A 27,176-nucleotide genomic window follows, 5' to 3' on the forward strand; every position below is an offset into this window, starting at 1 on the left:
TCAAAAGAAGGCAGGAATGTTAAGGTCCGAAACTCTTCCTTCTTCTTAAATTCTTTTATTTTGTTTGTTTGTCCTTTTAAAAAATTAGTCTTTTTCATTCACTTTAAAACTTTCTATTACTTTAATTTCAATAACTTTCAAGTTTAGGTTCTTTTGTTCCTTCTTTCTAAAACTTCTAAAACATTCATGTCACTTATTCACATGTTGGTTATGTCATTAGTGTTCTATTTCTAGCAGTTTTTAGCTTAGACAATTAAATCAATGAAGCTAAAAGTCATTTTCTTTCAAAAACAGGGTGTACTTATTCAATATACTAGTTAGTTACTGGTTGTTTATCTTTATTTGGCTTTGTTTTGATATTGGGCTCGGTCACTACTCTATAATAATTCCCTAAGTTTTAACTAAACAACATTCATTTACTTAATTGTTTAGAAATAAAATAAAATCAAAGATAGAAATCGAAAACATGGTAACAGCACCATATCCTTCTAAACATTTAGATTAGTATTATGATGGGTGGAAAGTGTTTGTTTAAATGATCTGAAGCCATATACATGATTAGAAATGCCATGCGATTTTCTTGTCATGCAATATTGTTCTTGTTAATATTACAATGTCGGCTTCTTGTTCTTGAATAATTTACTTTAACACTTTAATGATGTTAGACTTGTAATTACAATTATAGTTAGTTAAGAGACACTTGTTTCTATAAGTGAATAGGTATCATAGAAGAAGGTGATCGCTGAAGCTAATTTGGAAAGCTTCGAGGTAAGGGGAATCGCTAATAATAAGTTTCGATGAGCACAAGAAATGTGTTACTTGTATATATATTATTAGTTATAACTAGGGGTGTTGTGTACTTTATATAGTAATTTATATTCATTAAGGTATATGCAAAATGTTAAATGATGAGTGATTGATTTTAGTTTGAATATATGCGTGAATAAATCCTCTGCAATATATGATTTTAAAATGTTCATGTGCTTGAGTGTTTATGGTGAAAGTTTGAGGTGATCTCATAAGTTGTATGGTGAGTTTTGAGGATTAATATGTCTAAGTTAGATATTGACAAAGACAAATTAAGTTGAAGAGTTAAATAATTAATCACCTTTGATAGGTGAAGAGCAAAACAGGGTGTTTCTTACAGTACTATAATGTATGTAAGACTGAGGATAGGTTCGGCGTGGTCGCCTCAAGACCTAATGGGGATCACCGGCGTTTTGAACTCCTACCAATAGTCAGAGATAGCCACTCTGACTGGAGGAAATCATATAACCCGACGTGGTGAAACCTGACTGTGCAGGACTATCTATAATAAGGTGTAGCGCTCGGGCCAGAATGGTTGAGACATATTTGATATATGTTGATTTGCAAACGACCATGTTATGGCAGTTGAAACGGCCTTACGCTCATAATAGAGGTCTCCATGGAGTAGGTTGAATAAAGATAATACTAACCAAGTTAATTAGAAGACTAACTTTGAGTGAAGAATTATGATTGGATTTTATATACATTTTAAATGATTAAATTTCGATGTTTGATATATTTGATATATTGGATATATTTGATTATCTTTGTTTTTGACTAATTGTTGAATTGTGATATTGATATAATGTTTTGTGCAATTCATATTTTTGTGACTATTTGACTATACGTGACTATTTGACTACTTGATTCTATTTGATGTAAATACATAATTAGATACTCAGGTATGTATATATACTAGTTAAATAAATGTATATACTTGTATAATATTATCTGTAGCCTTGTGACATCATCACGATGGTAACTTGTGTACGAGTGATTCACCCCTTACAATAGTTAGTGCAGGATATTAAGACCTCAAGTTGAAGTTCATTGAGGAAAGGAAAATGGCATTGTGAGAGACATTAAAATAATGAACGTGAGGTATCTGATTGGTGGTCTAGTTTTATTTTTGCATTCCGAAGAGAAAGATCTCTTTGATATGTATTGATGACGTCATTGGGGTACTCTCTAGATGACATGCATCTTTAGTGTTTGACCAGCTCATGATTGTTTGTGGGTTAGAGTCTTTTGTAGGAATTTATCTTTTATTATTTCATATTGAAAAATTGTAAGACACTTATGTGAAATGGAAATGTTTTATATTTGAAAATTCTTTGAGCAAAATTACTTGATGATTGTTTGATATAAGTGATGCATATTATTTAGGGGCTTACCTTCGATTTAAATAAAGTGTATTTTGAAATTACTTAAAGAAACAAAAAAATAATACTCATATATTAGAGTACATTTCTCACTTATTACTTTCTTTTTAAGAAAAATAAACCAGCATAATTTTATTTGCTTGTATTTAAGCATTTAAATTTGGGTAGAGAACTGTGACGCTCTTCTTTTCAGTCTCTGAAAAGGGGGTGTTACAAGAATATTTCTCACTGAGTCAACCACCGACAGGAACTACATGGTAAATCTTTGTTGATCCACTCTCTTTTGTTTCCTGATAATGTGAAGAAAGGAAAAAAAAAACAGGAACTTTCTAAGCAAAATCAGGTTCTCCTTCTCTTTTTTTACTTATCTATTTTACTTTAAGTAAAGCTTATGTGTGAATCGTGTGATAGAGTGATGAACTCATGAACCAATGTTTTAAGTGGCCAAGGTTAATAGCTAAAAATAGATTTCATATCAACATGTGTTCAAATTTGAATCGTGTTATTGTTGTTTGTTGGTGCTCTTCTGTAATGTAATCTAATGATTAGTCATTAGTTTATCATTTTACAATTATTATTACTTTTTTTGTGTAGAAGATGTGACCGGTTTCCCTATTATCACTTCAATTAATTATCTGCACTCTTGCAGTTACATGACAGATTGAATGGGTTAAACTAAGGATGACCAAGCCAAAAAGCGGAAGCTTTAACTGCTTTTATAATGAATTTGTGTAGTAACTATAGTTGAAGTTACAGTTACTGTGCTCTTTCTTTAGATTGTAGTCTTTTATCTTGATTACATCTCATGTAGCAATTTGCAGGGGTCAGCGGATCATCTACTTTATATTTATTTATGTGTACATACATGTCTATGTTTCACTTTGACTAGGATGTTGTAACTTGAACTTTTATTGCCTACCATCTTTGCTTGATCAATTTTTGTAACATCCCAACTTTAATTAATAGTAGAATATTAATTAGAGATAATTATTAGAGACTAATTGGAATAAGTGAGTAGAAGCTATCACACACACCATGATTTGTGGTCTACATGTTATTAAACAAATGCTAAGAAAGAATCAAAGCGGGACCCACACTTTGATTATGAACCACATGACCAAAGCCATATCTCTTCAATTTCATTTTTCATTTGCTGAAAGAGCAGCCAGGAAACAAAGACTCCCTCACCCTCTCTCACGCCTCCCACCCTCATCTCTACCTTTCCATTTATTCAACAATCAAACATGGAAGATTCTTGCATGCAATCCACTCATTAGTTTCTTGGGTCAATTAGAGCAAGGTAAGAACTTGAATCTTTCACTCATCTCCTTTCTCAAACTCACGACAACTCTTTCATGAGAAAATTCACCTTCCATACCCCTCTTGATTGAAGCTGCATGTATGGGTTTTATTGATCATTGGTGTTGTGTTGATTGAGTAGGAACAAAGTATTGATTAAAACCTCAAAGATTCAGAGGTTTGAGTAAAAGGGGTCAAATTGGAAGTTGAGAACTTAGTGGCAAAAATAAGAAGTTCATGGAGATAGAGAAGTTGGGGAAAAGCTTGAAGCTTGGAGTTTCAACACTGAATTCATGCAGAAAGTGTTTGGGATTGGGCTGCACTCAAACGGTAAATTATTTCTCTCTGTAACTCCGTTTGGATTTATTCTGATTGCTATGGAAAGCTGACTCAAATACGGTCGTTATGGTCCCGGTTTCATAATTTATGGACCAGAATTGTGACCAGTAGGTATTTTTGAAGTTGGAACTCTGATGCTGGTATTATGCAGAAAAATCTGCACACGAGTTTGGAGTAGTTTCGTTGCAAATTTCGCTTTTCGACGAGTTTCGGAAATGTCGGTGGTACTGTTCGAGCGTCGATTTCAGGTGGGTTCCCTTAGAAGCTCAACCTTTATGATTAGTTAGTACCTTAGTTGCCCAAAATATATTCATGACAATATTAGTTTAGAAAGAAAGTTAAGTTACTTCCCGTAAATTATGATTTGCATGATAACATTAGGATTTAGGGTGAATTAGTGTATGAGAGGAGCTTAATCCCAAAGTTCTTCTCCATTTTAATCATTTAATCCATTATGGTGTGCACAGCTATTAGAAAGAGGGATTGTAGGCGAATTTATGCATAGTTTACACAAAACAGAATGCTGAATTGGTATCCTCTCTAAGTGAGAATAGCAGATCAGTATCCTGCAGAATCTTTTAAAATGCATATGCTTTCACTCTTTTTAGATCCCTGGCTCTTTTAGATATTTTTTTGTGGATCCTATAAGTACATTAAATAATTAGAATGTTAATTACACGTTAGGTACATGATAACCAGGACAAGTTAGTATTAACCCGGGAGGGAATTCATGGGCAGGATAATAATCAGGATTATTAAGTTAAGTTTAAGAAAGTCAATCAATTATGGTGGTTACTTATGGACCACGTTATGGGATTCGTTAGAATCCAATCATGTTATGATTGTGAGCTTCAGCCGTGTCGATGTACATTATTATCGCAGACGGACATGTCAGGCCTCTGAGACCGGCTCACCTCAGAGTGTCTTTGTTATGAATAAAACGAACAAGATATATAATTTGTGTTACACCTTTATGTATTATGTTATGAAATTATGTTGTGTAAATCATGTTTAGAGATTGACTATCAGGATCAGAGAACTATTAGTTCGTCAGTTGCCCCGGTGTAGACACCAATAGTAATTGGGTAGTAGGAATCCACTGAGACGAAGTGACTGTCTCATCCCCCACTTATTTGATTTCAGATAAACAGGTTGATCAAGATATCATGGTCTACAAGCATGGAGTTCAGATACTTGGATTATGCTAGTTGAGCTGACGTCATGTTATCTTATATTTGTATAAGATTTAGTTTCTTTATGTTTTCAGTTGTTAGCTCAATTTAGTATTAATCTCTTGGATTTTGTAATCCTATTTATGTATTCGGACAATATGTAATGAAAATTTAATGTTTCCCGATTCAATTATGTACACTCTTATCGATATTCTAGATAAATTGACATGGGGTGTTATAATTGGTATCAGAGCAGGTCGATTCAGTATCAGACCTTGCCGCGGATCATTAAAATTCAATCCAAAGTAGTACGGACCCTTTGGAGTCTAGACTGTTTACGCTGAAATCATCGCGTGCTGAGCCCGATCAACTCAGTATCGTGTATGGTAGGCAGGGTATTACGGTTGAGAACCGAAGTGGACCAAGGAGGTCAAGTAGTAAGAAAGAAGTAGAAGCGCATACTCAGATGGAAGTATGAACGGAGACCGTTGGAAGTGGATATCGGAACTGCAGCAGTCGACGCCACAAGAATAAGTTGAGTAACGCCAACAAGTGGCAAGCAGAATTGAGAATAGTACATGGCGTAATACCAGTAGTAATAGGCATATCAAGACATGCACGAACCGGACGCACTCAACTGACGGTAGCAGGTTTAAAGATATGGGGAATTATGGAAACCCGGTATGAAAGTAAGTTTTGACCGGAGTGGAACCGAGACCGAGTATTGAAGTACAAAAATATTGGAAAATTGTTGTAAGTCTGATGGGCGCATAAATACATATGATGGAATTATGAGAACATTACATGCCCCGACAAGATAAGTTCAGCCTTTCAGTTCGTAACTAGTATCCTAGTCAGACCCGTATCAGCCAAGTTTTGTTTGAGTAATGACTGGAATTAATTCTAATACTATCAGTTACCTAAGTCGGCCTATTAAGTGTCATTATCATTGATTCAAGAACGAGTAATGCAGTTTTGTACTAGCATCAAGAAGTCGCCGAAAAATTTTCCGTATTCAAACCTCTCAACTAATAACCCAACATACTCGGTTAAACCTTTTGTGAGAAATTATCAGCTGAGTCATAATGAGAATCAAGTCTGTTCCAGTTCCAGAGATTAGTCAGTTAAGAGAAATCATGAAGTATGAACGTACTGCAATAGAATTATGATCTTCAGTTAGCTACCCTTTCACCTGAACTTTAATTCAGCTAAATTTATCGAATCGATGCGATGCATGATCCATAAGCAATAAACCTTATTAAGTTATGAACATTAAGTTCCCCGAGCCTATCTAATCATGATAAGAGATAAATTATTTTGGTGTTTGGAACCTATCAATTACATTTAGTATAATAATTCAATTAATTTGCGAACCTTTATAATTCCTTAATATCAGTGAATTGGATTCACGGATAGAGTGTTATCCTTATGTAAATCTGACGAAATGTCTTAAGCTTTCCAACTTTGTTGTTAGTAATCAGTTCGGATTCAGGTAAGTTTGTTAAGAGTAATGTGTTATGTTCCTTTTAGAATTATCAGCTATTCTAGTTGACCTGTAAGTTAACATCCTGCAGTGGTCTAAAGTTGAGTGAACCTATCTAGTATGTCTTGTTAGCCTATGAAATTAAACAACATCGTAAGACATCTCGCACGTTTGAGACGTTAATTCAACCAATTCAGTTTATCTTTCTTTTAAGGCCTTATCAAATTCGTTTCAGATAAAATCCAAAACCATCCAGAGACATAAGAAGTGATATTAAGATTAGTATTAATGATACAAACCCTTTAGTTCCATTCGCAGTAACTAGGATTAGACCAACGTAAGTTCACAAATGATTAGCCGAGGACAATCAATAATCTTTTGAACTCTATCAACTATCCTTGTGACTGATTAGTTAACATCATCAAGCAACTCAGAGTTTGGAAACTTAATTAGTAGTAGTATCACCATCTGTAACCCAAGACAATTGTGTTTGACCTTTCCTTAACAATCAGTTTATTTCAGTCCAGTCTCTACTGCAAAACCGCATCCGACAATTATGTCAAAACCCAAACCTTACCTTGATGGTGTTAAGAAATTGTATCAGAAGGGATAGTATTAAGAGATGCCGATGAGATTAACAGAATCATAAGCTATTTCACAAGGAAATTTTTTGAATAGTCGGTATGAAAATTCAAAACTTGAACCCTTAAGATAACTTGTTCACATCAGCCAGTGTCTTATGTTTTGTGTGTACCCCAACCAGGCCAAATACCGACCCAATGAAAGTTTTTTTAAGTAATAGAGTAATTGGCAGGAGCAATAAGGGAAGTAAATACTAGAGAGGACTGAATGTAGCTGAGGTCGGTGAAGTGATAAGAAGTGAAGTGTTGCAGACACGTTAGATGGCGGTAAAGTATTATGTATATGATGGTGTGCCTAACGTCACTAAGCGATGCAAGTGCTACTTGTGATGTCTACGGTACGAGAAGTATTAATAGAAGAAATAACATCGGATAAGATGAGATGATGTGAAACAGTGTCTAAGAAGTTACAACTAAGAATGTAATGATGTGTATAGAGAATGACAGTAAGTAGTCGAATCAGAGTGCGTAGCCGGGGAGTGGTTGAGAATGTAGTCGGCAGATTGACTTGTAGGTCAACAACTCTTTGAGAGAGGAAATCCCTATTCGAAGGAATTGAAAGTGGGGAACCATAAAATGATTAAAGATCGTATAACGAGTAAGTTACGCAAATATTCATGTTTGGACCTGATATTGTTAGTATAGAATACCCTTGAGAGCAAAGATTGTGAAGGTAAAACGGTTCACTTGAGAAGTTTGACGCGGTGAACTAGTTAGATTAAGTATGCTCCGGCATTGAATTGAAAAGTGCAAAAGAAGGAAGGTTGCGCTGTGAGCGTTAAAGTTGAGGAAAAGTAACAGAGGCAGCTAATATAAGATGAGTGTGTACCTAAAAGTTGCATTATGGGCTAAGATTATGAGTTCAACGTCATGGAATAAACGAGTAGAATTTCCGAAAGTATCATAAGTGAACGCCAACGCAGTGAAGAAGTTCTTGAATTTCGCGGACGAAATTCTTTTAAGGGGGATAGATTGTAACATCCCAACTTTAATTAATAGTAGAATATTAATTAGAGATAATTATTAGAGACTAATTGGAATAAGTGAGTAGAAGCTATCACACACACCATGATTTGTGGTCTACATGTTATTAAACAAATGCTAAGAAAGAATCAAAGCGGGACCCACACTTTGATTATGAACCACATGACCAAAGCCATATCTCTTCAATTTCATTTTTCATTTGCTGAAAGAGCAGCCAGGAAACAAAGACTCCCTCACCCTCTCTCACGCCTCCCACCCTCATCTCTACCTTTCCATTTATTCAACAATCAAACATGGAAGATTCTTGCATGCAATCCACTCATTAGTTTCTTGGGTCAATTAGAGCAAGGTAAGAACTTGAATCTTTCACTCATCTCCTTTCTCAAACTCACGACAACTCTTTCATGAGAAAATTCACCTTCCATACCCCTCTTGATTGAAGCTGCATGTATGGGTTTTATTGATCATTGGTGTTGTGTTGATTGAGTAGGAACAAAGTATTGATTAAAACCTCAAAGATTCAGAGGTTTGAGTAAAAGGGGTCAAATTGGAAGTTGAGAACTTAGTGGCAAAAATAAGAAGTTCATGGAGATAGAGAAGTTGGGGAAAAGCTTGAAGCTTGGAGTTTCAACACTGAATTCATGCAGAAAGTGTTTGGGATTGGGCTGCACTCAAACGGTAAATTATTTCTCTCTGTAACTCCGTTTGGATTTATTCTGATTGCTATGGAAAGCTGACTCAAATACGGTCGTTATGGTCCCGGTTTCATAATTTATGGACCAGAATTGTGACCAGTAGGTATTTTTGAAGTTGGAACTCTGATGCTGGTATTATGCAGAAAAATCTGCACACGAGTTTGGAGTAGTTTCGTTGCAAATTTCGCTTTTCGACGAGTTTCGGAAATGTCGGTGGTACTGTTCGAGCGTCGATTTCAGGTGGGTTCCCTTAGAAGCTCAACCTTTATGATTAGTTAGTACCTTAGTTGCCCAAAATATATTCATGACAATATTAGTTTAGAAAGAAAGTTAAGTTACTTCCCGTAAATTATGATTTGCATGATAACATTAGGATTTAGGGTGAATTAGTGTATGAGAGGAGCTTAATCCCAAAGTTCTTCTCCATTTTAATCATTTAATCCATTATGGTGTGCACAGCTATTAGAAAGAGGGATTGTAGGCGAATTTATGCATAGTTTACACAAAACAGAATGCTGAATTGGTATCCTCTCTAAGTGAGAATAGCAGATCAGTATCCTGCAGAATCTTTTAAAATGCATATGCTTTCACTCTTTTTAGATCCCTGGCTCTTTTAGATATTTTTTTGTGGATCCTATAAGTACATTAAATAATTAGAATGTTAATTACACGTTAGGTACATGATAACCAGGACAAGTTAGTATTAACCCGGGAGGGAATTCATGGGCAGGATAATAATCAGGATTATTAAGTTAAGTTTAAGAAAGTCAATCAATTATGGTGGTTACTTATGGACCACGTTATGGGATTCGTTAGAATCCAATCATGTTATGATTGTGAGCTTCAGCCGTGTCGATGTACATTATTATCGCAGACGGACATGTCAGGCCTCTGAGACCGGCTCACCTCAGAGTGTCTTTGTTATGAATAAAACGAACAAGATATATAATTTGTGTTACACCTTTATGTATTATGTTATGAAATTATGTTGTGTAAATCATGTTTAGAGATTGACTATCAGGATCAGAGAACTATTAGTTCGTCAGTTGCCCCGGTGTAGACACCAATAGTAATTGGGTAGTAGGAATCCACTGAGACGAAGTGACTGTCTCATCCCCCACTTATTTGATTTCAGATAAACAGGTTGATCAAGATATCATGGTCTACAAGCATGGAGTTCAGATACTTGGATTATGCTAGTTGAGCTGACGTCATGTTATCTTATATTTGTATAAGATTTAGTTTCTTTATGTTTTCAGTTGTTAGCTCAATTTAGTATTAATCTCTTGGATTTTGTAATCCTATTTATGTATTCGGACAATATGTAATGAAAATTTAATGTTTCCCGATTCAATTATGTACACTCTTATCGATATTCTAGATAAATTGACATGGGGTGTTATAATTTTCATGATCTAATTTGTAGGTTATATCTCATGTCAAAATTTCATATGAAATGTGACTGTTCCAGTGAAGGTAGTGTTGTGGACTGCGATATCTTATATAATACTAGGCAAAGTTTCAAATGGTGTTCCTAGAAGGTTGTTTTGTCTGCTTCCTTAGAATTATTTTGATAGTAGAAACTGATTTGTTGTGACTTTTAATGTACTATGTGTCAAAAGTTTTTATTGGATTAAGTTAAATATGAACTTCCCTTCTCTTTGGATCTGTGATGTAGCTTGTGCCAGCTTTGAATTGCGCTTTGGATTTCCCTGAAGTTTTGTTTCGCATGAGGTATGTTTTGGTATTTGTCACATTTCACATATCTGTAACGATACTTAGTTGAATTGCTTGTTTCTTCTTTTATTTGTTTATGATTTTGTTGAAACTGAGCAATAGTGAATTTGTGCAACCACATGAAATCAAAGGTTCATTTTTTATGTTTCGTCAGTGGATCTGATTGGAAAAATAGAAATAAAAGGTTTTTGATGTTTCGGTTTTGCATTTCTTCACTTGACTTGAGATGTAACATCCTTATAAATACATATTTTGGGTTTTTCTTGCATATCAAAATTCATGAAATAATGATTGTTTCTTTCTCTGTTAGCGTTTAAAGTGTTGAGATAAGTGGTTTTGTTTTATTTGTCATTTGCTCATTTTTTACACTACTTCAGTTCGCCTCTTTCTCTGTTAGTGTTTAAAGTGTTGAGATTTTAGCTTCTTCGTTGATGATACTTTTATTAGGATATGTTCTCATTTTCTTTTGTTATTTTTTTAAAATGAACGTTTTTTGGAAGGGCATAAGATGTACTTTTTCCATCTGGGCGCTAGCTTCCTCTTTATCGTGAGTGTAATCCTAATATTTTGTCCATGAACTTGGTGATTCCAGGCATGACGCATGTGGTCTTTAGTATGGATATTATGGAGGAGCAGATTGCTACATGATGATTTTTGTTGCAAGAACAAGGTTGGTCTTTTTCTTCATTCTCTTTTTTGTGATTTATATTTTATTTTTTTTGTGTTTTCTCTCATTTTTTTATGTTCAGATGTATTTAATTTCATAATTTCATAATATATCTACATAATTACATTTGGAGTCTTTATCAAGTTTTGATCTCTGTGATATGTGTACCTCAAAATACATGAAGATTGTTCATTTTCGACTTTTGCTACTCTCATCACTTGTATGACTCATGACCCAATTATCTTTTGTAAGAAACTACTAATGAAGAAGTTGTTCTGATTGTTTCTACCCAGTTTGTTGATGGAGAAATGAGAAAAAATATCTCCTTTTTAACTGTATATGTTTGTCTGGTTGGATTGAATTTAATAGTGGATGGTGCTTGTATAACTTCTTTATTTTTATGCAGGTGACTTATTCAAACAAAGTTGCTAATAAATATGAAAATAGCAGTCCAGCTCCATATGACTCTTGCTTCCAATGTGAAAAAAGAAATACAAAGAATAGCATGTCAACATATGCTGTGAAGTTTGTATATGCTAGGAGGAATGAATGAAATCTCTATCTGTTGGAATAGGATGCATGTATTTAAGTGGTTGAACAAGTAGTCTCCTTGGACTTGCGGTTCAATTGTTACCACTCTTTTGTGAATAATATCTGTGGAGAATGGTGCTATTTCTCTTTTGATTGTGTGGCTATAGTTTTTTATTGGTATTTTTGGGTTTGGTTCAGATGAAAATGTTAATGGAGTCATGTTATTAAAGTTGTTTGAAGAGGATGACATTGTTGAAAATGAAGTTGATGCAGAGGAAAATAGTGGGTGTTTTGTTTTTTTCAAGACTGTGGTGTTTATGAGATATCGGTTTCATGTCCTATCTATGGAATTTATAGCCATTCTCTTGAGTGTATTTGGTAGACATATTTATTAGTGTTGGTTTGTTGTGCTTTTGGGCTAGAGAATAAAAATCATCAACTATTTTTTAAATCTATAATGGACCATTGTTAAAAAAAAAAATCTAATGGGCCGTGCGACAGCACGGGTTAAAAACTAGTAGTATAACAAAGTTTTTGCATAAAACTTTATAATTGTTTAAAATGAAAAGAATTAAATATAAATTTTTGAAATTTCAAAAGATAAAAGTAGTAAAAATTTCGATTTGAAAATCAAATTTTGAATTATTTTTCTCCGATATACTTATTATAATGTGTGGTCAAGTTTGATAGAACTTTAGTCTCATTTAGGATTGTATTATAACATAAGTTAGATTTTTTTTGTTAAGCTCCATTTGGTCCGTAAGTTTCATAAAATTACTTCTACTAATAAAAAACATCGCATGTATATTTCGGTCGGCGAATTTAATTTAATTGGTAGGGACATTCATGTATATTCTGGTCGGTAAACTTAATTTAATTTAGGTTTAAATAATGTAGTTTTAGTCCTGCTATTTTTAGTTTTTTTTATGTTTTGGTCCTCTTATTTTAAAATTCCACTTTTTGCTCCTCATATTTTCGTTTTTTGTTTTGCAATTTTGGTCCCCCCATCACCACTTTAGTTCAATTTTGGTGATGTGCCCAATTCACTTGTGATGTGGCGGATGCCACGGGGACACAAAATTTCCAATGAAATTATTCTTTATTTTAATTTCAATAAAATATATTACAAAATATTTTTATTAATAAAAATAATTAATTAAAACATATTAAAAAGTATACTAGTATTATGTAATGTGTTTTAATCCTAAATCCCTAAAATACATTTCCTCCAATTCTCAAAACATGAAACAAATCTAGTTTTTTAGAAACCTACGATAATCATTGAAAACCATGATAATTAGAATAAACCATGATAATTATAATAAGTTGATAAGACACTACAACATTTATCGTCTCTAGGAACAGTTGAAAAGTGTTGTCAGAACTATGAAAATCGTTGCCTAAAAGAATAGGGGACGTTTTTTGGGCGTCTTTTATGCGAGCGTTACCTATTGTTTTGGGCGACGTTTATTTTACACTTTCTGGACACACTTTTCATAAACAATACAAAGAAAGCATTTGTTGTCCTTGTAAAGTTTTCTCTACACCGTTTTAGATTTCTCACAATTCATGAAAATTTTAAACCAAATAAATAGCTACACCATGATGCCATTTTTTGTAGGATCAAAATTCGGTGTTGTGATTAGAATATGACAAATCTTGTAGAGTTACAAAGTTCTTTAACTAGCTGCTTCAGAATATGTATGATATTATGTTTTTAACTTTCAACTTCCTATTCCTTATTATATTCATCTGAATCATGCATGGCCAATTATCTCATATATCTGAGAAGGGAAAAAAATGCATAAGCAGATTCATGGTTACCAAAAGTTTGATTAAAGTATACCATGTATATATGATTCTTAAAGTTGTGGAATTGACATGTAATTAAAATCTGCATATTCCACAAAGGAAGAAACAAATTTTCATCTTTTTTTCTTGGAATCCAATCTACATATTCTTTCTATCTTTGTATCCACAAAATAAACAAAGATAGTAAATTTAAAGTTACCCAAAATCTACTCATTCATCCACTCATAAAAGGTGTGTGAGGTCCTGGGCAAGCAGGGTCCGAGCCTAGGACCTCCAAAATATTGGGTGTCATACCCCAATTTTTGACCTAAGATCCCACCTCATATTCTCATGCATCATTAATAAAAAAAATAATAAAATACAAGATATCTTGTTGTGCTTGCCTCTTTGGTAAGACATGGTTTTGAATCAAGAAAGTCAAGAAAAGGTTCCAAAAATCAAAGACTAGGGTTTTGAAATTTTTCTAAGTATAGAAAATTTCATGTTCATGGAGCCAACTTTTCAAGATCATATCTTCTTCCTCAAGTATCATAAATTTGCAAGCAACAACTCTTTGGAAAGATATCATGGCATATTGAAATGTGGTAAGATGATTTGAAGTCAAAAGGATCTTTACAATGCTTAAAGTTGATGACCAAAGTTGATTCTCCAAGTTGTTGATAATCTCAACACTTAGAAAAAATTTGTAAGTTTTTTTTTTACCTTATCAAGTGCATGACTTTGCAAGCTTATAACTTCCAATCCAAGCATCCATTTTGAGCAAACAAGAGCTTCATTTTAATATTTCATATGATACTAATTCATGGTGAAGAGTTTGGATTCAGAAGAGTTCCTGAATGGCTTATAACAACAAGGAAACATGAGATGTCAAATTGTAAAAACTGTCAAAAACACTTTGAATTTTTTGTAAGTGTCAAACAGCTTAAACTTTGAATTTTGGTGGCCAGTTTTCTCTATGATCCCAATGTTTCCCGCCCAAAAATTTGTAGACAAGCAAAGTAGTTTTCATATCTTAATCAAATTTTCTTCATACACGGTAAACTGACATCAAACCTCTAATTATCTACTTAATATATTCAAATATCTTATTGCATGGATCAATTCGTTGATGATAAAGAATTGTTTTTTTATCTCCTAGCTTTTATTAGGACTCTATATAAAAATTAAGGGATGGCTCTCGGTTTTGTTTAAGAAAAATGCTTAATGGCAAGACATAATATGTCCTAAAAAACGCACGATGCCATTAAGCGCACAATTATGTGATGTGATAGCAAATTGTTTTTAAAATTTTCCTTTTGTCCTTATCTTTTTTGTACATGAATAAAACTGCCTGTAATTTTTTTTATATCAAATTTTTTTTATCAAATAATCTAATAAGAATTTCAATGTGAATAAACAGGTGTAGTCAGGTTCGAACTTCAATCTTACATTTTACATGCAATATTTCTACTAACTGATACATGCAATATTTCTATTAACCAAGTTATTATTATACTCACGGAGACAAAAAAAGATTATAAAAATTTTCACCACTGTTTAACGGTGTTTAATTTCATTCGAAGAATATGTTGGCGTTATTTTAATCATCCAACAGATAAATAAGTTGTCTTTCAATTATTATAGTAATTTTAATATATATTTTTTAAGTCAGAATATGTAGATTTAAAAAAAAAAAAAAAAAAAAACCCAACAGCCATCCTCTTAATTTTCATTGGTGATAAAGATATTTGTATAAGAAAAGCTAAGAGATAAAAAACAATTATTTATCACCAATGCATTGATCAAAGTAATAAGATATATTTGAGTTTGTTAAATAGAAGGTCAGAGGTTCAATATCGGTCTACTAACATATGAAGAAAATTTTCGAGCAAAAAATAGTTATCTTTAAACATCAGTGACATTTCATACTTATATTAATATTCACACATTAAAATTAATTCCAACCCATTAAAGTTCACACTAAGAGAATGCTTCTTCAAAAACAAACTAACAACAATAAAACAAAATAAAATTAGTAAAATTCACACTAACCATCTTGTTTTGTGGAACTGTAAAGATCATTCAATATATTAACAAGTGAATGGGATATTATTTGTTTATGAAAAGGGGTTTTTGTTGTGTTACTAATAAGTACGAAATGTTCAATGTCGTTTAAAAATAACTATTCCCCGCCCAAAAAATTATAGGCAAGCAAAGTAGTTTTCATCTCTCAATCAAAACAGAAACATACATCAAACCTCTAATTATCTACTTAATATATTCAAATATCTTAATGTACGACAATAAAGAACTGTGTTTTATCTCCTAACTTTTCTTAGGACTCTATAAAAATTAAGGGGATGACTCTCGGTTTTATTTAACTCACAAAGCTACATATTCTAACTTTTAAAAAAAATAAAATTACTTTCTTCATGGCTTTTGGTTTATTTTAGAAAAGCCTTCTCATTTTTTTGTCCTCCATATTATTGATGTTTATATATCACAAGTGTATGATTTTACTAGTATATAAGTTTGGATGAGCTAGGGGTAAGTTTAGTAAAATGTAGTGGACGATAATTTTACTGAAACTTTAAAATATAACTTTTATCAAAATTATATGCAATTCTACGAATATCATTATGGATTCAAACAAACAATAAATATTTTATATTTATTAGATTTATATTTATTAGAGTATGTATATGTTCAGTAAATAGTATAATATCAAATTATGAATCAAGCAATGAAACATTATTTCAAAGATTTCTAGAATATTGATCACTGCAAATGTTCTTTTACTTTAATTTTTTTTTTTGCTTAAATACAGTTTTGGTCCCCCTATTTTTAATATTTTGAAGTTTTAGTCCCCCTATTTGGAAAATCAACTTTTTGATCCCCCTATTTCAATTTTTTATTACTTTTAATCCCCCACCCTATTTTTGAGTCAATTTTGATGACGTGGCCAAGTCACCTATGACATGGCAGATGCCACATGGATACAACAATTATACATGTAATTATTCTTTATTTTAATTTTAATAAAACACGTTAAAAAATATTTTATTAATAAAATAATTAATTTAATTAAATTATATGTTACATATAAAAATTGAATCCTGCTTCAAAAATAAAATAAAATTGAATCTGTGAATTTCAAATTGAATCCATCTTTCCCAAAACCAATATCCTCCCCTCCATGTTCTCCCTAATCAATCCATACTTCTCCATCCATCAATTAAGTTTTTCCTCCATAAGCATTCACATATAAAAAGCTATCGTAAAAAAAAAATGTGTCTATCATGTTCCTATTGAGGAACAAAGAGATTGTTCTTTACCCAGATTATCATGGCAGAACTTGACAAATTTTAATTCAAGTACAATGATTCTCTCATATAGGAGCAAAATATAAAAAATCCATCTTTATAAAGGAAACACAAATTATTAAGAAGTTTTAATTTGTTAATTTGGTCAAAAGAGTAAAACCAAAAACGTATGAAAACATTGGAATAGAGATATAAACTCAATGAGGGAGAATAATATTTTTTTGCAGCAAGAAGAATGAAATTAATTTAACTAGGGGCACAAGATATGTCAGGCGAATAGGGAGATTATTAGTTCGTAAAAGATGGATTTCATTTGGGATTTAGGTTTTTTTTTCTTACAGTATAAGGATTATTTTTTTTTTTAACAAATATTATAATTAAATTTATTATTTTATCAATAAAAATATATTGTAATATATTTTATTGAAATTAAAATAAAAAATAATGACATGTAATTGTTGTGTCCGTGTGGCATTTGCCATGTCACAAGAGAGTTGCCCACATCATCAAAATTGACTCAAAAGTAGGGTGAGGGATCAAAAAATTTAAAAAATTGAAATAGTGGGACCAAAAAATTGGTTTCTAAAATAGGGGGACTAAAACTTTAAAATATTAAAAATAGACCGAAACTTCATTTAAGTCTTTTTTCTTTTGAAAAAAGAACATTTTCTTTAAAAGAGTAAACCTCATAACATTTTCTTTTTGAATCAAGTAAACCTCATATGATCACTATAGCAACATTCTTGGCTATTCATACTCACTATGAGTTGGCATTTCATCACTAGCTAGCATTTCTTTCTCACGTTGATTATCTCATATTAGTTGATTTACTCATTAAGTAATACTACAATATATCATATTATTACTTATAATTATTTACAATTATTATTTAAAAAATAATATGGTATATTCTCTTTACCTGTTTTATATAATTTTGAACAAATTGAGAATCTTAAGCAAAAAAATGATTCATAGATAACAATTAAGAAATTTCAATTTATAATTTTGCTTACCGAAAAATTAGGAAATTTATTCAATATGTAAAACTTTTACCATAAATATTTTGTGGATGAATTAAGAAAGGGGTAAAATTAATTTTGCTTATCAAAAAAAAAAAAAGGGTAAAATTGGATTTTTCTATAAAACTTGGGTACATTTACAATGGTCCTGTTTGTACTGTTTTTCAATTAGAATCTGACATGTGTACAACTAATCCACATCATATCCTAATGTACTCATCACACCGCACAAACATGGATCCATTCTTGAATCTGAAATAATGTTTACAAAAACGAAAATTGCTCTTTAGGCCCCCAAAAAAAATCCCAAAATACCCCTGAATATGGGACTGAATTCTACTATCCAATTAACTTCGGAACTTAACTTCCAAAAACGCTTCAGATCGGAATTTATCTTCCGAACCATGTTGGTATGTTTCTGAACAAAACGCTGAAAATTGCAACCTTTACAATTCATTAAAACACAAGCAAAGTAAACAAACTTGAAATATATGGTTGTTGTTGGGGAGTATAAGTAGGCTTTTTCTAATGTGAAAGAGTAAGGAATATCTTGCACGGTGCACAACATGTTTTCAAGAGTTGGATTTATAGACCCACCACATCTTATTGTATGTCATCAATACTTAATTTTTATTTTTACTTTTCTTTCTCTTTCTTCTCAACCCAACATAAAAATCTCTCTCCTTTCACAACCAAGGTGCGATATTTCATCAAAAAGTCTTATTCACCATTGCCCACGAGTCTTTCACAGTAGGCATCGCCAGTATAAGTAAGAAAAAAGGGAGTGATTTTTCTTACAACTTTTGGCACTGTTTTTTTCAAGGGGTCCCCTGATTTGATTCGGTGTATGTAGTAGGAGTATTTGGCTTCTTGCATTTGTCTATTTTCTAAACTATGTATTCTGTTTAATTGCTTCTCAAATTTTATACAAACTTAAAATGGATCAATATTGAACATGAGATTAGTAAAAAAAACAAAAAATATATTGAACATGAGATATTGAGTGCATAATTTTCTATTACGCATTTCAAAATTTTCGGGCGATAACATCATTCAATATATTAAGTATTAACAAATGAATGGGCTTATAAAAAAAGAAGTGAATGGAATATTATTTTTTTATGAAAAAATATTTTTGTTGTGTTGTGTTACTAATAAGTACGAAATGTTCACTGTCGTTTAAAAATAATTATTTCCCGCCCAAAAAATTGTAAGCAAGCACAGTAGTTTTCATCTCTCAATCAAATTTTCTTCATACACACAGTAAACAGACATCAAACCTCCAATTATCTACTTAATATATTCAAATATCTTATTGCATGGATCAATTCGTTGGCGATAAAGATGTGTTTTTTATCTCCTAGTTTTTCTTAGGACTCTATAAAAATTCAGGGGATGACTCTCAGTTTTATTTAACTCACAAAGCTACAAATTCTGACTTTTAAAAAAAATATTAAAAGTATTTTTGTCAAAAAAATAAATTAAAATTACTTTCTTCATGGCTTTTAGTTTATTTTAGACAAGTCTTCTCATCAGGGCCGGTTCCGAGATTTTGGAGGCCCAAGACAAATAACAAAAATGGACCCTTAATAAAAAAATTGAAAAAAGAACATCATTTATTTAAATTGTAAATAGTATCAAAAATAGTCATAACTAATATAAAGAAAATGTCATTCGACAGTGTTGAAATTAAATCGATAAATATAAAAAATTAAGCGATATATCATTAAAAATGGACCGATAATTTTTAAAAAAGAGTAATCTTTTATTTAAAATGTAAACATCAACAATGTAAAAAAATAATCACTTTCAAATCAATAATAACAAAATACAACTTCAAGTTAATATCATTAAAAATTGATAGTGTTTGAACCCACTTGGGTTGGTTCATTGGTATTAGTTTGGGACTTGGGAATGTGCTTCTCTTGAGGTCTGAGGTTCGATTCTCTCTGGCTGATAGTGTTTTTAATAAAAATTGCAACTTAATTTCAAAAATTAATTCTTTATCTTAAAAAAATAATAAAATGTACTTTTTTTAAGAAAAAAGTAAAATAGTGAAGTTATTTTTAAGTTATAGAGTGATTTTATTTATTGAAAAAACTCACAATTTTGAAAAAGGAAATATTTTTAAAAATAGCTTATGAAATGTTCATCATAAATGAAGTAAAAAAAAAGTGCTCAAACCAATGTATCACATCATGTATGGTAATTAAAAACACATGATGTGTCATATTCATTAAGTGATGTGGCAACGCGTCATTGAATGTATGTGTAAAAAACTTTTACACCGACGATGCACAACAATTAAACTCTTATATTATATGGGCACAAGCCCAAATAATTATTTTTTAGGCACACTCGTAACATGCAAAAAAAATATTAAAGAGAAAATAAATTAAATATATTAATTGATGTGACAAATTTATTTTTCAAATAATTTTTTTAACTTTTGTGTGTGCGCCTAAATTAAGTGCCTAAATGCTTGTGGCTAGGGAAGACTTCCTCATGTATAATACCATCATGCATTAAAGTATATATGGAAATAATAATAAGAATAATACTAGTGCACGCACATGTCGTGCAAAACAAACGACATTATTGCTGTCGTACCATCATGTATGCATTAAAGTATATATGGAAACCATCATGCTTGTAGGGAAGACTTCCTCATTGCTGTCGTACCATTTAGTATCACTGATGTTTGGATGAGCTAGCGGTAAGTTTAGTAAAATTGTGGTGGTACGGTAATTTTACTGTAACTTTAAAATATAACTTTTATCAAAATTATAGTGGTTCGATGCAAATATCATTATGGTTCAAACAAATAATAAATATTTATTAGAGAAGTCAGGATCCGTCGACACCAAATCTAAATTGTATATTATTTTTAATCAGACGGTCCACAAATATTTATTAAACTTAACCCACTTGAGTTGGTGCATTGGTATTGACTTGGGACCTAGGAGTTTGCTCCTCTTGAGGTCTGAGGTTCGATTCTCTCTGGCGCCAATTTGGATGGGCTAATTTAGCTTCTTCAAAAAAAATATTTATTAAACTTAATTTGTGTGATCTTTTCTTCCTTGATACATCCGATTAGCGCACTTATTTTCTGCTCCATGGAATCATCGAAACACAACAAAAAGGGAAAAGGCCAACGATGAAATCATTGTTTCTTTACACCTATCTCAAATTATCAAGTACGTACATAACCACCTCCTTAACAATAAACTACTCTTGATTTTTGTATACATCAGTGAATCACCGATGAATTGGCTTACAAACTCAATTTAATTTAAAGGATTTTCTATTATTTTTTAAAAGAAAGGGTAAAATATAAACCTGATTTTTATACACGCCTATATAGAATTAGATATATATGCACTTGATTGAAGCAATTGTTCAATGATAACTGAAATACCAAAAATCAATTCTAACACTAAAATCACACCGATCTAGACAAACCTATCTAAATTCTAAATTCACCATTTGTTAATGAAGATGTCGAAAGAAAATTGGTGGTGGAAGTGCAAGTATCGAAGGTTTAAAAAAATAATTTTTCTGGAAACAAAGAATGTGTAGTATAAAGGTATAAGATTAGGGTGTTCACTACATTACTTTAAAGAATTATTATTAGCCTTTGATTAAAAATAATATACAATTCAGATTTGGTGTCAAAGTAATCGTTGACACAGATGTCAACGGATCCTAAATCAATTTATCAGTAAATAGTAGTATAATATCAAATTATTAATCAAGCAATGAAACATTATTTCAAAGATTTCTCGAATATTGATCACTGCAAATGTTCTTTTACTTTAAAAATTATATTTCTTTTTTTTCCTTTTTTTTCCTTTTTTTTTTTCTTTTGAAAAAAGAACATTTTCTTTAAAAGAGTAAACCTCATAACTTTTTTTTTTTGAATCAAGTAAACCTCATATTACAGCTGTCGAAATGGGCTAGCCCGAATGGGACGGCCCGCCAAGCCCGATTTTTTCCCGGGCTCAGGTCTTAAAAATCCTAGCCCAAATTATTTTCCGGGCTTTTTAGCCCGGCCCAATAAAAGCCCGATTAAAATATGGGCTAGCCCGAATGGGCCACAGGCGGCCCGCAAGCCCGAAAAAATTAAAATAAAAAATTAAAATTAAAAATAAAAATAAATATAAATAATTTGTTTTGGATGATTTGAACTTAGTTCGTAACATAAATTATAAAACACCGTCCGCTATTTATGTAGCGGATGAGTAAAAATAAGACACCTGAGAAACTCGTAGGTAGCGGATAAGTTAAAATAGGGCGCACGAGAAACTCGTATGTGGCCGATGAGTAAAAATAGGGTGTGCGAGAAACTCGTAAGTAGCGGATGAGTAACAATAGGGCGCGCAAGAAACTTATAAGTAGCGGATGACTAAATATAGGGTGCGCGAAAAAGTCGTAGGTAGCGGATGAGTAAAAATATGACGCGCAAGAAACTCGTAAGTAGAGGATAAGTAAACATACGGCGCGCGAGAATTATTATATTTTAATATATATATATATAAGTAACGGATGAGTAAAAATAGGACACGGGAAAATTATTGATCATATTTATAATGTTGAGTTTGAGCACTAAATGTAAAATAAAAAATAAAAAATAAAAAATAAAAAAATAAACCGGGCGGCCCGAAAGCCCGACAACCCGTACCGGGCCGGGCTCGGGCACTATTTTTTGTAGCTATTTTTTATCCGGGCTTTTTAGCCCGGCCCAATGAAGCCCGAAGCCCGACCGGGCCGCCCGTTTTGACAGCTCTGCCTCATATGATCACCAGCAACATTTTTGGCTATTCATACTCACGATGAATTGGCATTTCATCACTAGCATTTCTTTCTCACATTGATTATCTCATATTAGTCAACTTACTCATTAAGTAATACACCTCACAATTAATACTACAACATCTCATATTATTATTTGTAAATGTTTACAATTATTATTTAAAAAATAATATGGTATATTGTCTTTACCCCTTTTATATAATTTTGAACAAATTGAGAATCTTAAGCAAAAATAAAAATAAAAATCATAGATAACAATTAGGAAATTGCAATTTTTAATTTTGATTAACGAAAATATAGGAAATTTATTCAATATATAAAACTTTTACCATAAATATTTTGTGGGTGAATTAACAACATCTTTGGTCCAGCAGTTGGCTATTGTTATTTTTGCAAAATTGTAGCCAACATTCAAAACCTAACACGTTTCTTGAGTTGCACAAATTTCAATAGCTCTATATTTTAGAAATGTGTATTAGTTACTATAGTGTATTAGACTTGCCATGCTAAATATATATGAGTTCTTGTTAGCTTGTGCACCGGCCACAAGGTGAGGTCGTGACAAAGTTGAGTTATATTCTTTGATTTTTAGTTGCTTATGAAAACTTCTAAGGGGTGTTGCTCAAAAACTCTAATATTCCTCATTCCTCGATATGTGGACATTGAAGTAGCATCTCCTTGGAAGCCTATGGAGACTTAACAGATCTTATCAGAGTTTTAGAAAACATGTTCAGCTAATTATATGTAAGAATTGAGAATAATTTTATTTTGAGTACCAAAGTTTTTAAGTTTAAATAAGTTATTTGTATCTAAAACATTATCAAATTTTGTTTTTTGTCCTATAAAGAGTTGTTGTATATTTGTATCCATGCAAAAAATTTATGCACGCAATTTTAATCTATATTGTTAAATTGATTTGTATTTTTGTCGATTTGTATTTTGTATTTCGTTTCTTGAGCCTTATGTGCTTTGCAAATAGCAATATAGTAACCTCATGGTTTAAACTATATTCAGAGAATTCTTTTTGGGGCACATGAGATCTTAATTGGTGTTGGATCCACCATGTAAAATTGCAGTGATATATTCACCATGATGTAATCTTTTTCTTATTTAGTCATTGATTTCCTATATGTAGTTTTCATTGTACTATTATACTTGCGAGATTGAGATCTCAAAGTCTATATTTATTTTTTTTGAAATGGCAAAATTTATTCAAGTCTCCAAGCAGTACAAGAGAAGGCAGACAAATTATTGTACTAGCATTGTAGTGATAGTGGATGGCAAAATGAAAAGAAGTAATGCAAAAAGTGATAAAGTTTGCTATGCAATTTGAAAAGGCTTTGGGTTCAAAATAGGAAATAGATGTAAACGGATACCAACTCCATGCAGGCCATAAATGCAACCATTCATCATGCACAATAGAAAACAAAAATAAATTATACTTTATTACTTCTATTATAAAAACAAGAACCCAACATAGAAAACAAGAAAATAACACTAGTAGTACCAAAAAAAAATAAAATCATTTCAAGAACTAAAAAGTTGTACTACTAATTTGTTAAAGGTGTATGAACAATAGTTAGAATCACATAAACATGAAGAAAAAGATAAATTAGCAGAATTGCAAAGACAAAAGAGATTAAAAAGTCCTTCAAAGTTTTGTGAGGTAAGTAAGAACGGTTAATACAAAAAGGTTTAGAAGTTTTGTGGATTAAAAGTTGTGACGTGAAATATTTAGAAGATTAAAATTTGCTGAAATATTTTATAGAGACAAAAAATATAATTTGATATATTTAAAGGTACCAAAAACTTATTTACGCCCATTTATTTATAGTGTATTAATTATTTAGGAAAAATATTTTGTATACGTAGACGAAATGCTAAAGTCAACATATAAACTCACACTCAAAAATGAGAGAGCCAGCGTTTGAACCCTGATCATGACGCCCGACCTAATATTTCACATATTTTTATTAGTTGAGTTAGGACTTGTTAACCTAAAATACCTAATTTTAATATCTAAAAAAAATAGTTTTGTCATTTGTTAAAAAAATATTAAAAATTTGACATATTTTTGTCAGTTAGTTAGGATTAATGAAGCTAAAATAACTAATTTTAATATTTATTTTTTAAAATTATTTTTAAGCATCGTAATTTAAAATTTGTAGAATAGCTTTATTATTTAATAAAATAATGTGTACTCATGACTATTCACAACCTTCAATAAAAAATGTATTATATATGTTCCACAAAAAATTGTCCGCTATATTCTTTAGTAGAACTGTGTCTAAAACGATGCCGATCCTAATAAATACACATTTGCAACCATAAAATAAAACAAGGTGAAATTTTTTAAACAGAAAATGCTTTCCCAAATAAAAGATACCACCAATGGTAAATATACTATAAGTGAGCATAAAAAATATACCAACTGAACCATAAATAATTATATTGAATGATAAACAGAGTTACAAAGGAGGCAAAACTCCAATCCTTGTACATTATTTAAAAAACCAAAATTAAAAATCTATTTAATGGAGAAAAGTGGTACAACGCTTTAATGGAGTCAAAGGAGAGCTCCCATTTTGAAAAGAAGCAACAGCATCACAGATCACTTTGATGTCATATATGCCTGACTTCCAAAAAGCAAGTTTCCATCGAAATCTTCCAACAGCTATGATTCTCAAGCTCAAACTTCCATCGGTATGAGCTCGAGTCAAATCAGGATCGACTGAAGGTGGGACACTAACACCTTTCCCGCTTAAAGTAGAAGAGAAGAAATTCATTTCTCGTTCTCCTTGACTGCACGGTGGCGCAGTTGATTCCGCTATCTTTTCATCGTTGTAACTTGCATAAATTTGAAATTTGTTATAATTTATGCATACTCTTCTATTTGGATTTATGGAAAGTAAATTTATTATTATTTCTGAGTCCAGGATTGTTCCAGAAAGGCTCAATCTATGGATGCTAATTTTTGTTAACATGAATTGAGGTTTGGATGGTTTATAAGCAAAGATTAGATAAACAACAAAGATGAGCACTAAAAGGGATACAAGGAGTGCTGCTAAAATAATGAAAAAACGCTTCCAAATTGACATTGTGAGTAATTTTAAAAAAAAAAAATGAAGGAGTAAGAAATAATAGAGGAGACAGAGAGTAATTTAAAAACTTGAAACCTCCTTCATTTTCGTTGAAGAAAAGACATTCCCTTTGGCAAATCTTGGATATATGTTTTTGAAGTTGAAATGCTTGTCAACACTGTTGATTTGTCACAAAATTCCTTTATAAGTTTCAATAAACATCACTAATTTAAACAATCTTGTGAAGTAAAACCCAAAGTGCTTTGTACAAGTGAAATTAATGGAAATAAGAAAAGAAAATTTTGGGAGATTTGATGAGAAGTTGAAAAAGGGTACAAGAAGAAAGGCAGAGGAACTAAGAAAAGAAAGGAAGAGAGAAAAATAAATGAAGTAGGAGGAAGAAAAATAAAGGAAGTAGGAGGAAAATAAATGAAGTAGGAGGAAGAAAAATAAATGAAGTAGGAGGCCTGAGTTACTGTTGTTGTCAAAACAACGTTTGATTTGAGACACATATGCAATTTTTTTTAATAGCATATGTATGCAATAATATATATTGTTATCGACCAGGCTTATGACTCAATCGCCGAGGAAATCCTCCTCTTGAACCTTTATAAATTAGATAAATTTATAAATAAAGTTCTTTTAAGATTAAAGTTTTTTTTTTTACAATAAACTGAGGATCGATCCCAGCACCTATAACATACTACTCAAACCCCTCACCACTAGACCAAACCTAGTGGCTTGAGACTTATTTAATTAAAGTTATGCTTATTTATAAGCATAACTTTAAATCATCTTTTGTTCAATATGAGACTTTTAACACTAAACCATAAACTCATATAAAATAGATAACGAAAAGTTAAATTTAGATTAAGAGAGATCTACCATTATATTTAGTACACCATTATTCCAGCTTTTGATTAGCTAGATTCTTGCTTACCATAGTTTTGCTATTTCTATTCAATATCTCTTCCAAAAACAAAACAATGAAGACATGTAATTTAATTATATATAGATTTTTTTTTTATAAGCAACATTATATATAGATATAATGAGGGACACCATCTCCCTGTGTTTGTTTTTTGGTCAGGTAGCCTAGTGGCTTGAAATTCCACCTTTAAAGATGGATAAGTGGAGTGTCCAGGGTTCGAACCCTGGCTCCTGCATATAAAATGCTGATGTCCCAACCAATTGAGCTAAGCTCATGGGGACATCTCCCTGTGTTTGTTAATGTTTATAATTTGTGGATATGCAATTTCTATTATCAACTAATTATAATATTTGTCGTAATTTTGTCTACCTCAAGAATTAACTTTTTTTTTTTAACTAAACCTCATGAATTAACTTATGAAAAATCATTTGAATTTTTTCTTTGATTTTGAATTTTTACATGTCTTGGCATTTTCAAAATTTC

General features: G+C 31.6%; 1 long non-coding RNA gene across 5 annotated transcripts; it reads left to right on the top strand.

The window, feature by feature from the left end:
* The first annotated feature begins 3,165 nt into the window (after positions 1 to 3,165).
* LOC123916940 lies at positions 3,166 to 12,122 on the top strand. Of its 5 annotated transcripts, none has more exons than XR_006812336.1 (10): positions 3,167 to 3,489; positions 3,631 to 3,818; positions 3,924 to 4,075; positions 4,971 to 8,456; positions 8,598 to 8,785; positions 8,891 to 9,042; positions 10,229 to 10,343; positions 10,481 to 10,536; positions 11,132 to 11,209; positions 11,459 to 11,477. It is a non-coding gene; the product is annotated as an uncharacterized LOC123916940 (long non-coding RNA). The 5 variants fall into 5 exon arrangements; XR_006812332.1 differs by lacking the exon at positions 11,459 to 11,477 and adding an exon at positions 11,613 to 12,122 and having other exon boundaries at positions 3,168 to 3,489; XR_006812335.1 differs by lacking the exon at positions 11,459 to 11,477 and adding an exon at positions 11,613 to 12,122 and having other exon boundaries at positions 3,168 to 3,489; positions 10,229 to 10,278.
* Positions 12,123 to 27,176: the final 15,054 nt, after the last annotated feature.

The sequence above is a fragment of the Trifolium pratense genome, linkage group LG3 (assembly GCF_020283565.1).
Source record: "Trifolium pratense cultivar HEN17-A07 linkage group LG3, ARS_RC_1.1, whole genome shotgun sequence".
Classification (NCBI taxonomy): domain Eukaryota; kingdom Viridiplantae; phylum Streptophyta; class Magnoliopsida; order Fabales; family Fabaceae; genus Trifolium; species Trifolium pratense.